This window comes from Schistocerca nitens, chromosome 2 (assembly GCF_023898315.1).
Source record: "Schistocerca nitens isolate TAMUIC-IGC-003100 chromosome 2, iqSchNite1.1, whole genome shotgun sequence".
NCBI lineage: Eukaryota > Metazoa > Arthropoda > Insecta > Orthoptera > Acrididae > Schistocerca > Schistocerca nitens.
Window position 1 is genome coordinate 341,934,983 of NC_064615.1, and position 13,751 is coordinate 341,948,733.

At 40.8% G+C, this 13,751-nt stretch overlaps 1 protein-coding gene across 1 annotated transcript in view; it reads left to right on the top strand.

Moving 5' to 3' along the window:
• Window positions 1-13,751, top strand: part of LOC126236144 (peroxisome assembly factor 2) — a 125,457-nt gene that overhangs the window by 13,596 nt on the left and 98,110 nt on the right. The gene's annotated exons all lie outside the window — the stretch shown is intronic.

Here is a 13,751-nt window from a genome sequence, read left to right on the forward strand (position 1 = left end):
GCATCACCCGACTTAATTCAGCTACATTCCATTATCCTCGTTTTGCTTCTGTTGATGTTCATCTTATATCCTCCTTTCAAGACACTATCCATTCCGTTCAACTGCTCTTCCAAGTCTTCTGCTGTCTCTGACAAAATTACAATGTCATCGGCGAACCTCAACGTTTTTATTTCTTCTCCATGGACTTTAATACCTACTCCGAATTTTTCTTTTGTTTCCCTTACTGCTTGCTCAGTATACAGATTGAATAACATTGGGGTGAGGCTACAACCCTGTCTCACTCCTTCCCAACCACTGCTTCCCTTTCATGTCCCTCGACTCTTATAACTGCCATCTGGTTTCTGTACAAATTGTAAATAGTGTTTCGCTCCCTGTATTTTACCCCTGCCACCTTCAGAATTTGGAAGAGAGTATTCCAGTCAACATTGTCAAACGCTTTCTCTAAGTCTACAAATGCTAGAAACGTAGGTTTGCCTTTCCTTAATCTAGCTTCTAAGATAAGTTGTAGGGTCAGTATTGCCTCAAGTGTTCCAATATTTCTACGGAATCCAAACCAATCTTCCCCGAGGTTGGCTTCTATCAGTTTTTCCATTCGTCTGTAAAGAATTCGCGTTAGTATTTTGCAGCTGTGGCTTATTAAACTGATAGTTCGGTAATTTTCACATCTATCAACATCTGCTTTCCTTGGGATTGGAATTATTATAAAGTCTGAGGGTATTTCGCCTGTCTCGTACATCTTGCTCACCAAATGGTAGAGTTTCGTCAGGACTGGTTTTCCCAAGGCCATCAGTGGTTCTAATGGAATGTTGTCTACTCCCGGGGCCTTGTTTCGACTCCGATCTTTCAGTGCTCTGTCAAACTCTTCACGCAGTATCATATCTCCCATTTCATCTTCATCTACATCCTCTTCCATTTCCATAACATTGTCCTCAAGTACATTGCCCTTGTACAGACCCTCTATATACTCCTTCCACCTTTCTGCTTTCCCTTCTTTGCTTAGAACTGGGTTTCCATTTAGGCTCTTGATATTCATACAAGTGGTTTTCTTTTCTCCAAAGGTCTCTTTAATTTTCCTGTAGGCAGTATCTATCTTTCCCCTAGTGAGATAAGCCTCTACATCCTTACATTTGTCCTCTAGCCATCCCTGCTTAGCCATTTTGCACTTCCTGTCAATCTCATTTTTGAGACGTTTGTATTCCTTTTTGCCTGCTTCATTTACTGCATTTTTATATTTTCTCCGTTCATCAATTAAATTCAATATTTCTTCTGTTACCCACGGAATTCTACTAGCCCTTGTCTTTTTACCTACTTGATCGTCTGCTGCCTTCACTACTTCATCCCTCAAAGCTACCCATTCTCCTTCTACTGTATTTCTTTCCCCCATTCCTGTCAATTGTTCCATTATGCTCTCCCTGAAACTCTGTATAACCTCTGGTTTAGTCAGTTTATCCAGGTTCCATCTCCTTAAATTTCCACCTTTTTGCAGTTTCTTCAGTTTTAATCTACAGTTCATAACCAACAGATTGTGGTCAGAGTCCACATCTGCCCCTGGAAATGTCTTACAATTTAAAACCTGGTTCCTAAATCTCTGTCTTACCATTACATAATCTATCTGAAACCTGTCAGTGTCTCCAGGCTTCTTCCATGTATACAACCTTCTTTTATGATTCTTGAACCAAGTGTTAGCTATGATTAAGTTACGCTCTGTGCAAAATTCTACCAGACGGCTTCCTCTTTCATTTCTTAGCCCCAATCCATATTCACCTACTACGTTTCCTTCTCTCCCTTTTCCTACTACCGCATTCCAGTCACGCATGACTATTAAATTTTCATCTCCCTTCACTATCTGAATAATTTCTTTGATTTCATCATACATTTCTTCAATTTCTTCGTCATCTGCAGAGCTAGTTGGCATATAAACTTCTACTACAGTAGTAGGCGTGGGCTTCGTGTCTATCTTGGTCACAATAATGCGTTCACTATGCTGTTTGTAGTAGCTTACCCACACTCCTGTTTTCCTATTCATTATTAAAGCTACTCCTGCATTACCCCTATTTGATTTTGTATTTATGATCCTATATTCGCCTGACCAAAAGTCTTGTTCCTCCTGCCACCGAACTTCACTAATTCCCACTATATCTAACTTTAACCTATCCATTTCCCTTTTTAAATTTTCTAACCTACCTGCCCGATTAAGGGATCTGACATTCCACGCTCCGGTCCGTAGAACACCAGTTTTCTTTCTCCTGATAATGACGTCCTCCTGAGTAGTCCCCGCCCGGAGATCTGAATGGGGGACTATTTTACCTCCGGAATACTTTACCCAAGAGGACGCCATCATCATTAAACCATACAGTAAAGCTGCATGCCCTCGGGAAAAATTACGGCTGTAGTTTCCCCTTGCTTTCAGCCGTTCGCAGTACCAGCCCAGCAAGGCTGTTTTGGTTAGTGTTACAAGGCCAGATCAATCAATCATCCAGACTGTTGCCCCTGCAACTACTGAAAAGGTTGCTGCCCCTCTTCAGGAACCACGCGTTTGTCTGGCCTCTCAACAGATACCCCTCCGTTGTGGTTGCACCTATGGTATGGCTATCTGTATCACTGAGGCATGCAAGCCTCCCCACCATCGGCAAGGTCCATGGTTCACGGGGGGAAACAATAAGTTAGGAGCATAAAATTATCTTTATTTCTCATAAATGTTATGTAAAAGTTCTTGTAGACTATAAAATGTTGTAGGACAGTTCTTGGGAATAAAAGAGACCACTCACCGAAGAGCAGAAGTGTTGCATAGGTGTGTGTGTGTGTGTGTGTGTGTGTGTGTGTGTGTGTGTTTTTGTCTATTTTTGTGTATTTTACTGTAGTTCATAAAAGGATAATGCTAGAAGCTACAAGTTCTCTTTCTTTTCGAACATGCTTATCGACAGCTCAGCACTTGTGTTTTTGGTGAATGGTCTCATTTAATCCAAAAATGTGTCTTTCTCATATTATGTGAATAGTAAAAATTCTTCTGTAAGTATGATTTGCTGTGTTTGAAGTATGTTAGTGTCATAGATGAACATAGGGAGGGAGGAGGGGTTGCATGTAATAGTTGCAGTTTTTTTTTAAGTAATGAATGACTAGATTTGTTTAGTTGTGTAGCCCACGTGTCTCTAATGATTATTTTTCTGTTGTTTTAGTAAATGAAACTGTCAGTTATTTTCCCCAAAAATCAATATCATACTGTATAACTGGTTGTAAATAAGATTGGTATGCTATTTTATGATTCTCTCTGTTTGTAGCATGACCTACTATTTGCACTGAAAATATAAAGCTACAAAATTTACTAACAAGATACTCTACATGTTTCTTTTGGTGTAAAATCTAGATTTAATCTCAGTAATTTAACTGAGTCCACTCCAATTAGGATACGAGCTTGGCATATTTCTGTGCACTACCTATGCCTGTTGACTGTGTGTTTACTAGCCAAGTCTATTAAAAATGACTTGAATTTCCAATAATTGTAGCAGTCTGCTTAGTCAGCACAAGGTGGTAGGAATTATATATATAAAAAAGGAAAAGTTAGTTAGCTTAATAATTTAGTAAATGTACTGTAATCAAGTTAACTTCACAGTATCTTTTAATAAACACATGACTTTCCCAGTGTTAATTAGATGTTATGTTTCATAATATGAGTTAAAGGAGTGATTAGTTTGATAGGATTCTCACCACAGGCTACAAGGAAAAGTCAATTGAGCAGTGGAGGGAGGAGACCAATGCTTAACTATAGGATGCAGATTCAAATGGCTGTAAGTGGTTTGAAATAATTATGAAGAGACAAAGAGGCCTTGTGCAGAGTAGACCAGCTAGCAGAGCTACATCAAATCAGTTTTCAAACTGAAGACTACGGTACACCAACAACATGGCATTATATTATTGCTCACTAACCCAAATGATTCATTTTATTTCAGCATGCAGAAACGCTCAGTGATCACTTTTTATTTTCTTAGTAGCTGAGTAACCCAGTATTGCCTGGGTATGTATTCATTCCAGTCTCCTGCTTGTCTTTCCCTCTCCTCCTCCCATCTCTCTTTCCATCTCCTCCTTCCCCCTCTCTGTCTGTCCATCTCATCCTTCCCCTTCTCTCTCCACATTATGACCTCCACCCCAATAGGAGGCTGGTGGTTATTACCATCTAAGTGGCTGTTTCTGGACAGTATGTTATATGTGTACCAAATCTGATCCAAATTTTTCCATCGGTTCAACATGAGCACATGTTTCACACTGTATCTCTTGCAAATGTCACCCTGCAGTTTCATTTTCACACAGGTCAATGTTTATGGTGTCACATCTCCTGAACTATGTGTTGTACAAAGATATAATATTGCTGTTACAGTGGTAGAAGTGAATACTGACTGCAAAATGTGCCATGAATACAGTTAGCAGTAAAGTAGTAACAAATTAAAATGTCATACTTCATGCAGCAGTTTTACTGCATGAGCAGTGAAAATGTTGCCAGATTTTATTTATTTATTTATTTTTATTTATTTATTTTTGAGGGAAAGAAATGAAGGATGTTCATGGCTACTACATTTTTGGAGGGAAAAAACTGTTTTCAGATTTCTCTAGATGTTTAGAGAGATGAAAATGAGTATGTATTTAATGTTTCCACATGTTATTACAATGGTATATATTTACAATGGTATATATATACAAAAAAGATTTATACAGATTCATCAAACTTTTACCAATATTGTGCAGATGTTTTCACATCCTTCAGGAATGTAAGATCTTGTTTTACATTTTCAAAAACAATTTTGCATGACTACTTAAAATTCACCATAATTTGGATCTCTGCCCCTTGTTATTCATTAATGAGAACACTGTTTCCACAAAAGCATTAGATCCTGGTATATGGAACAAGAATCCCTTTATCTTATTAATAATTGACACATTATATTCTGATACAGCTGAAATGAAACATAACCACTTCGATACATCATTACTGTCATTGTTCACACTTTCGTGTAAGTGAGTCTTGAATTCAGAGAATTCTTCATACAAGCTATCAATACAAATGTGACCTTTAGGTTAAGTATTTCCACTGCAGTTTAAAGGCTTTAAATTCAATTTCAATCTCCAAGGAAAAACCAGCTAAGTATGCTTATTGATTATTGACAGTAATATCATAACTTTTTTCTGGTTTCTGAAGGAAATTGCAGAAAAGCCATTGAAATCTGCTGAAACTATTTAAAAAAATGTAAGGAGATAATCCATCCCATAGTTCCTTTGCCATGCAGTCATAAACACCATCCTTCTGCGTCTGTTTAAACTTACCAGTTACAAGATGTGTTTGTTTAAAGGTCTTCAAGACACCCAAAACACAACCTTCCGATGTTCTGTTAACTGTAGCCAACAGTTTTCCAACATTGTTCACAAGATAGAGGTACAGTGGAATGTCTGATTTTACATTTTTCATGATTCTACACAATAAATTTGTAGTCCCTGTGAAAAACCCATAAGATCAATCCTAAAATTCTCCAATTTTATATTTCTTGCCAGTAAGGTTTACCTTGAGTCTTACGTTCTTACTCGATGTCTCGCTTGACTTCATCCCATTTTCTTCCTATTGACATTTGATGTGACTGAATGAGTTACAAGTGGTACAAAAGACAGACGGTTTGCACCACAGGTGGTGGTGGAGTCAAGGGAATATTTTTGGCCATTGTGGAGAGCGTAGATGTGAGAGAGGAAATGCTGCCATAATCCACGATTGATGTTGCTGACACAACTTGCAATCTTTAGCTTCACTGCACAATTATAATACAACTACTGTTAGGTTGCAGCAATACTGGAAAAACAAGACAGTTGATGCAAAGTGTTCCAGATTGAGACAGTGTGTGATGAAAGGGCCCAGCCACCACCTTTTCTTGTGCCACTTATAACTCAGTCTCATCTTTATGCATATATTCCTGAAGTACTGTATTCAGTAACAATATCAATCATCAACCTCTTAAATTCAAGCACTGAGTCTAGAAGAATATGCTCAATCATAATTGAGGAAAATTTGTCCATTTCTGGCATCCGTGGTGGACCGAGGATGTCGCAGTCGCTGTCCAGGACCACTGGCAGGTGCTGCAGCGGTTTAAGAGACACCCTTCACAGACCAACCTCCTCACTTTTAAGTGTGTCCATGCTAAGGTTCGTTACCTTAATAAACAGAGTAAAAAGGAATGCTGGGAGCACTATGTTTTCTTCCTGGGGACGTATGCCTCTTCATCGCAGGTTTGGTCCAAGGTGTGTAGCCTTCTGGGCTGCCAACAACAGTCAACTGTCCAGGATCTGAACCTCCAAGGTGCTCAGTGCACTGATCTATTTGTCCTCGCAGAACACCTTGTGACACACTTTTCGATGGCATTGTAGTCCTCTTTGTACCCTGCTACCTTTCTCGAGCAGAAACGCAGAGCTGAACAGACCCCCCTCTGTTTCATGCCACACAACGTTGAGCCCTATAATGCACCCTTCACTGAATGGGAATTGGTGCAGGCTCTTAGCTCATCATGAGACACAGCCCCAGGACTGGATTCCATCCTCAACCAGATGGTCCAACACTTGAACGTTCCCCAGAGGCAACAGCTCCCCAGGGTCTTCAACCACATTTGGCTCATGGGTGCTTTTCCTTCACAATGGCGAGACAGTATAGTTATCCGTGTCCTTAAGCCCGGGAAAAGCCCAACGGCTCTAGACAGCTACCGCCCAATTAGCCTGACAAATGTACTTTGTAAACTGCATGAAAGGATGGGCAGCTTTAGATTATGTTGGGTACTCGAATCTTGGGGGCTTTTGTCTCCGTATCAGTGTAGCTTCTGGGCAGGGCGATCTCCAACTGACCATTTATTCCAATATGGATCAGCCACCTGACAGGCTTTTACTCACCGCCGGCACCTTGTCGCAGTCTTCTTTACCTACGTAAGGTGTATGAAATGGCTTGACGCCATCACATTTTAGTTACGCTCCATGATGGGGGCTTTCGTGGTCCCCTTCCAATTTTTATCCGCGTGTTTTTATTTCACTGGCTCTTCCGGGTTCGCGTTGGCACTTCACTCAATGCCCCTCAGATTCAGGAGAATGGTATTCCACAGGTTTCTGTGCTAAGTGTCACACTCTTCCGCATCGCCATCAATGGGCTTGTGACCTGTTTAGGGCCTCTGGTTACCACAGCATTGTACATCGATGATTTTTGCATCTGGTTTAGCTCCCACTCGGTAGCATCTGCTGAGCGCCAGCTCCAAGGTGCCATCTGATAGGCCTCTGCGTGGGCCACTGCCCATGGTTTCCAGTTTTCTCCCTCCAAAACGCGGGTAATGCTTTTTTATCATCAACCCACAGTACACCCCAATCCAGAACTTTATTTAGGCAACCAGCTCCTCGATGTTGTAGCATAGTCCTGTTTCTTGGGCCTTACTTTTGATAACGAGTTGACAAGGCTGCCCCACATTCGCCACCTGAAGACTACATGAAGCTTAATGCTCTCCACCTCCTGGCCCACACATCTTGGGGTGCAGACCATTCCACTCTTCTTCATCTTTACCATGCTCTGGTTTTGTCCAGACTAGATTATGGTAGTCAGGTTTATGCCTCAGCACCTCCTTCCACTTTGAAACTCCTTGACCCTGTCTATCATTGTGGGATGCATCTGGCTATAGGTGCCTTTTGCCCTAGTCCTGTTGGTAGTCTCCTCACAGAAGCGGGGATTCTCTCTCTACACATCCGACGGAGCCAATTCCTTATTTCTCACGCAATCGCCATTCGCCAATTTCCTGACCATTCTGTGTACCCTGTGCTCTTCGCCCATGAGGGGTGTCTCCCTCCTAACACCCATCCATGGGTGGGACTGTCAGTTGGCGTCTCATGTCACTTTGTCGGGACCTCCATCTCCACTCATTGGAGTGCACCCCATGTCTTTCCTCCCATACCCCTCTTTGGATGGCGCCTAGACCATGGATTAGGACCGGTCTATTCCAGGGACCTAAGGTCTCTGTCGTTCCTGTGGTATTCTGGCATCTTGTATGTGCCATCCTTGCAGGTTTCCAGGGTGCCACCACCTTTTCACTGATGATTCTATGACTATCGATAAGGTGGGATATGCTTCCACATCTCCTACTGGCTTCAAACACCATTTGTTGCCGGGATCATGTAATGTGTTTACAGCAGAGCTTCTAGCCATTCACAGGTCCCTCCTTTTTGTTTGTCAGGCCTCCCTCCACTGTATTTTAATTTGTTCAGACTCCATGACCAGCCTGCAGGCTATCGATTGATGCTACTCTCTTCACCCTTTGGTCTCTGCTATCCATGACCACCTCTTTTCCCTTGAGTGTGCCGCATGATCAGTTGTCTTTCTCTGGGTCCCAAGTCATGTGGGCATCCCAGGGAATGAACTGGCTGACTGTTTAGCTAGAGAAGCAGATACTTACCACTTTTCCTTTCATGATCTGTGCTGCAGGCCTATGTCAAATCTCTCTTTGCCCAAAAGTGGAAGGCGTTCTGAAGCGCTACTGCTCGTAGTAATAAACTCTGCACAATCAAGGAGTCTACTGCAGTATGGCACTCTTCCTTCTGCTCCCCTCGGAAGGAGTCCACTGTTTTATATTGTTTATGCATTGGTCATACCCAGCTCACCTGTTGTTTCCTCCTACATAACGACCCAACCCCACATTGTGGTTGTGGAGCCAGACTGACGATATCTCACATATTGGCCTTCTTTTGGCCCTTCGTATTAAGTATAGTCTTCCCAATTTCTTATATTTAATATTAGCAGACAATCCATGGATGATTGAGCTGGTCCTCAGTTTCCACTGTGAAAGTGGTTTTTATCTCCTGATATAAGGTTCCACTTTAGACTTGGAGCAGGGGTAGGTTGGTTGTGGTTGGGACTTCTTTTACAGTCTTCTTGGTCTGTGACCTCATGACCACCCCCTTTTTTTGCAATTTTTAAACTTGGTCTCACCTTTTATGCCTTTACTGTGTGTGTTTAATGCTCATTATTGTATAATTTGACTCCCCTGACTGCATCTGTCCACTTGTAGCAAATCCTCTTTGTTCTGTGACTCACTTCAGAATCACGGGACTGATGACCTCGCCATTTGGTCCATAACCCCTCTCAATTAATCAATCAATATTACTGTTAAGACTGTCTACAAGGCCTCTTAAATACAACATGAACAGGAAGGCTCCTAATACCAAAAAGTTCTCTGTCCAGTCAAAAATTTCACTTGATACCCCATATGATCATATGTTTGACAATAAGTGTACATGTGGTACTGAGTCAAATGATTTTCAGAAATCAAGAAATACTGCATCTACCTGACTTTTGATCCAAAGCTTTCAGTATGTCATATGAGAAAAGTGTGAGTTGGGTTTCATGTTATCAATGTTTTCAAAATCCATACTGGTTGGCATTGAGGAGGTCATTCTGTCCAAGATACCTCATTATGTTTGAGCCCAGAATATGTTCTAAAATTCTACAACAAATGGATGGTAAGGATACTGGGCAGTAGTTCTGTGGATCACTTCTACTACCCTTCTTGTAGACTGGTGTGACTGGGCCTGGAACTTTGTTAATGATTTCAGCTGTTTCTCAACTCCACTGACACTAACACTTATTTCATTTGTGTCTTCAGCGATAGAAGGATTAAATTAGGGCAATTCTCATAGGTTTACCTTTGTCAAGGAACATTTGAAAATGGAGTTAACCAATTCAGCTTTTGCTTGCTACCCTCAATTTCAGTTTCTGTCTCATTTGCTAGGGACTGGAAACTAACTTTGGTACCACTAATAGCCTTTGTATATGACCAGAATTACCTTGTGTTTCCTGACAGATCATTTGACAATATTCTGCTATGGTAGTCATTAAAGGCTTCATACATTGCTTTCTTCACAGCCAAATGTATTTCATTCAGCATCTCTCCATCTACTGTCCTATGCTTTGCTTTACACCTATTATGCAGTAATCTCCATTTCTTTATGAACTGTTCTGCTGGATATATACCGTATTTACTCGAATCTAAGCCGCACTTTTTTTCCGGTTTTTGTAATCCAAAAAACCGCCTGCGGCTTAGAATCGAGTGCAAAGTAAGCAGAAGTTCTGAAAAATGTTGGTAGGTGCCGCCACAACTAACTCTGCCATTGAATATACATAGCGCTGCACAGGCATGCTTTGCAGACAAAAAGATAAATACTGGCGCCAAAACCTCTGTGTCAGTAAATAAATTAAAAAAAAAAGGTGGAAGACGAGCTTTTTTCACTGCCCCGAGTTTCGACCACTGTATTTTCATACATTATCCAACGAAGTAAATACAAATTCTGTATTGTTCATCTTCGCATGTAGCAGCATTTCATTGTACTATGAAAATCCAACTTGCAAGACTGTTTGGGATGTTTGTCAATTTGGCCAACTCTACGTTCTGAATTTTTCCTACCTGTGAGAAGAGATGGTTGCTAATAGGAACTTTTATGAACAGTAAACGCGGAAGAATATACGTATCATGTCATGTTTATATTTGTATTACTCTTATGCCTAATAGTGATACAGTCAGAAATGAAGCACGGCAATTGACTAGATTTTTAAATGTAAGATGACTCTAATTTCTGTGCAGAATGTAATGTACTAAAGAGGCATCTGCAAAGATTTTCAAACAGAGAAAAATTTTTACTAAACTCTCGTTCAGAACATCATCTATCATACGCAGTCTATTATTTGGTTCTTGTTGATCATTATCAAAGAAAGCAGCAGTGTAAGTAACAACAAATAGCAGCCTCTTGCCATTGTTTTGATAATGAGACAGTTCCTCTTTTTTTTTTCCCCCCCCCTCAAAATTGTAAGCGGCGGTAGCGTGCACAAAAGCAAGCCCTGCTGCGAGCGGCGACAGGATGTCAGAATGCGACAAACAATGCATGGCACAGTACAGTACTGCATTTTCAGCTTAGAGTGACGTAAACACCTATAACAAAGAGAACGGCACTTATCAGGTCAAAGAAAAATAAGCAATCGATTCAAACCAGACGAAGCACGTGAAAAAGGAAGGGTACCCGTATAAATACGGACGGAGCGCCTGATGCATAGCAATGGCTACCTGGTAAAGCTTAACTGCAAAGCTTATGACTCGAACCAAACTACTGTAACTGTACCGTCATTCATTCGACCTAAATTGTGTCTCATATTACAATGGACCAACTTTGTTTCGATTTGGAGGTGCGGCCTAAAACTTTTCTCTCCCTTTGAATTTAGAGTCTCAAATTTCAGGTGCGGCTTAGATTCGGGAAATATTTTTTCCCTTGATTTCGAGTCTCATTTTTCAGGTGCGTTTTAGATTCGAGTGCGGCTTAGATTTGAGTAAATACGGTATTTATATCCAGTGCATGGTCAACTATTCTTTTAAACTTGAATCATAGTTCCTCTGCATGCTCCTGCTTTGTGCTGAAAGTTTCAAGTTCCTCATTGAGGTATGACACTACTGATTTTTTATCTAGTTTATTGAACATATATATCTTCCTGCTTGTTTTAGTTGTAACTTTGGTAATCATTGTTGCCACAACTTTATCGCGGTCACTTATACCAGTTTTGATGTGGACATCCTCAAAGAGTTCAGGTCTACGTTAACAGAATCTTCCGTCGGTTCTGGTAGAACAACATTATAATATGTGAAAAGCACCAGTTTGCTTTTGTTCTACAATAATACTTTTATTGTGTTAACTGGTTTTTGGCTTACAAGGCCATCTTCAGTAAATGTCAGTAGTTTTCGGCTTACAAGGCCATCTTCAGTAAATGTCTGAAAACACAATAAAAAGTATTATTGTAGAACAAAAGCAAACTGGTGCTTCTCATATATTAGGTCAGGTCTATTTGCTGTCATTAAATCCAATATATTTTCATCATGAGTGAGGTTCCAAGTTATTTGTCCTGGGTCGTTTTCATAGTAGACATTTAGTAATGTTTCGCAGTCTGTCTTATCACACCCTTCTCTAACAAAACTGTAATTTTCACAGTTAATTGTTGAATGATTAAAGTCTCCACTGATGATTACAGTATGATTGGGGAGATTGAGTACAAGCGAACTGAGGTTTCTCTGAAGTTTTCGGTTACATAAGGAAATGAGTATGGTGGGCGATAGAAGGATCCAATTATCATTTTATGCCCACCCCTGATACTGAGTCTTGCCCAAACAATATCACGTGGAGCATCAATTTCTATCTTAGTTGGTTGGAGTTTCTTGTTGATTGTGGCAAATACACCACCTCCATTTCCCATATCCTATCCTTTCAATCCCCCTGCTATCAATTTCAGGTTTCAACCAGCTTTCTGTTCCTAGTATTATGTGAGCTTTGCTGCTTTTCAGGAGTGTTTCAAGCTCTGGCACTTTGTTGCAAATGCTTCAGCCATGGACTGTTAGGGTTTTAGTACTCTCGCCTGTGGAAGCTATTTCTTTCGATCCTGGGTTTCATACAGCTGTTGTTATGTGGATTGAATGGAGAGTCACCTACTCTGAAGAACCCTAGTGTGCATTCCATACACAGTCAGCTACATGAATAGCAGCCTCTGAAGTGTCGTGCACACTTGACCTGCAAAGTGTCTGGTTCAGTCCTTGCACTCAGTCAGAACCAGAGGATCATGATCAGTACTGGGGACAGTGCTGCAAATTGTGAGCTTAATTGAAAATCCATGTACAAGGCTGGTGTTCTCAACCTTCTCTGCCAGTCTCTGGAATGAGCCAAGTATGATCCTGGAGCACAGGTGACAGGCATAATTTATTCCAAGGTGCACCACAGTCTGCAGTTGGTTGCACACTGTTCTCTCAACGGCTGCTGGGATAGCCTCTTCAGCGTGTTAAATGGGGCCCTCAGGCATACACACTGAGTGCATCTGTGTCCTTTCTGGCCTTTGCTGCCATTTCCCTAAGGGGTTCCATCATTCACTGTTCATTTGAACTGTGAACAATTAATATACCTCTACTCTTTTGCATTTGTGTCCTCTTGACACTGGACAGAACAGGTTTCCCCTAAACAGGTGAAGTGAGTCCCACTGGCTCAGTTTGTTTCAAATGGAGGCCAGCACCTTGAACTTGTTGATCAGGGGGATCAGTACTACACCCTGAGTCCTCCCTGGTTCTCATCCACCATATACAGGATGCCTAAATCCACTATTGACATGCCACTTGCAGTTCAAGAGGATGAGTAATGACACAGACTCAGGCAAGAGAGAGAGAGAGAGAGAGAGAGAGAGAGAGAGAGAGAGACAAAATTAGGTTAAAAAATGGATAAATCCACAAGAAGCAAAGTATCTGGAAATCCTATAATGTAATGATAAACTTTTTCCTTTCATCATTTTGTTGGCAGTTGTCAGCAAGAAAATGTTCTTTAAAGGTTTGAAATTATGTGTAAAGTTTGTTGCAAGTCGCTAAGTGCTCTCATTCTCAATTACTAGAAATCCATGCATCACGCTCTACACTGCTTTTGCATCCCCACTCCCTTCTCGTTGATAGATAGGTGGTTCTTACCCCCACAGCAGTTCTTAATAGATGGGAAGTGATATGTGCTCCATGTTTGGTTGAAATTGATTGAGCATTTTAGGAGCAGATGTTGAACATACATACATTTTATAATATGTATGGATTTATTTATTAAGTAACTGACTAATTCATAAATATTACTGCCTTAAGTTTTTATCTTTTGTGACTATTGCGTGCTAGTGAAAACTTTTTCACAGATTAAAATAAGTT